This window comes from Aplysia californica, unplaced genomic scaffold (genome assembly GCF_000002075.1).
Source record: "Aplysia californica isolate F4 #8 unplaced genomic scaffold, AplCal3.0 scaffold01394, whole genome shotgun sequence".
NCBI lineage: Eukaryota > Metazoa > Mollusca > Gastropoda > Aplysiida > Aplysiidae > Aplysia > Aplysia californica.
This window is the reverse complement of record NW_004798664.1, coordinates 65,191-66,639: the sequence shown is the minus strand read 5'-3', so window position 1 is coordinate 66,639 and position 1,449 is coordinate 65,191.

Sequence of the window (1,449 nt, the reverse complement as noted above, 5' to 3'; positions counted from 1 at the left end):
TATACCCTCCTGCCTGTCAAGGCCAACCCGAGCTAAGATAGATGGATACAAAGTCCCAACGGAAAGACCGAGAATTCGATTTTGAAAAATTGTCCCCACTCGGGAATCGAAGTGCCTAACTGCTACATCACAGACGCCGGTCCCCAAAAGGCGACAAGCTCTTTTATTTTGGTGAAAAAAAAAGTTTGAGGGTACTTGCAACACGTATAAAAGACATAGGCGCCGAAAATTAGAGGTCTAACTCTAACAATACAACGACAAAAAGGACAGATAAGGAAGACAGAATTTTTTTATAGGAAAGAAGGAGAAAACCACACCAAAGCACTCGCATAACAACTCACACGGCACTTGCAACACACATTTAAAAAGTCATAGAAGTGCCAAAGATCAGAGGCGTTGCTAGACAGCAACATACACATAATATGGGAAGGAGAAGAAATTCATAAGAACGATAGACGTTGGATACTAAAGAAGGAGCAAACCACACTAGAGCGGTCACCACTATACCAACCATCAGTAGCGCCTCCAAACACAATAAGAAGAATCACTGCATTGATAACGTATTCACTTTTACTTTACTTTTTCATCATCTGTCACCGTTAAGCCTCGAGGGAGATGCAGCTCTTTCTATTGGGATATTATAACTTCTCAGAGTGTAATGATAACAAGCCATCATATTTCAGCCTGGCTAGAACCCAATCTTTGTCCCAAGGCGTTTACGTGGGCTCGCTAGATAACTCGAACGCTTTTGAGTCGTAAATGATAACAGTAACCATCGATTACCATCATAGAGGAACGAGGCTCGATACGGACACTGAGATATTGTGACGACCACGTCAACGAGACTGTGGGTTATTCTTTCTTGGTTATCTTAGGCACAGAGAGAGAGAGAGAGAGAGAGAGAGAGAGAGAGAGAGAGAGAGAGAGAGATGAGACGAACACGTCATCGGGACAGAGGGCTTTCTTTCTTGGTGATACAATAAACGTTATCCTAGGGTCCGGATTGCGATGGACAGTTGTTCCTCTTCCTGGATATTGGCTGGGTGAGAGTGAAAGAAACCCATAAACCATTTATCAAAACAGAACGGAAAAAACACATCCAAACATTTAAAAGACACCCCCCCAAAAAAACAAACACAAAAAAAAACCCCAAAACAAAACAAAAACAAAAACAAAAACAAAACCCCCACAGTTCCACCCGAGAACCCCCGGCCGCTCATCACTTTCGCACGCACAGACTCATTAGCCGCGACAGGCGATCCTTCTGCACTGTAGGGCACGCCGTCCATTATTCTGTTTTGGGGGGGGCCCTTTTGTCGACGTGGCCACACAAAAAGTAAAAGAGTTGTGTTAAGAAAAAGTTACGAGTTATGTTGACAAAAAGTACGTTATGTTGTAAAGATGTGTGCCTCTTGGGGCAGGACGGGACGAGCTGATTTCTGGGGGGGG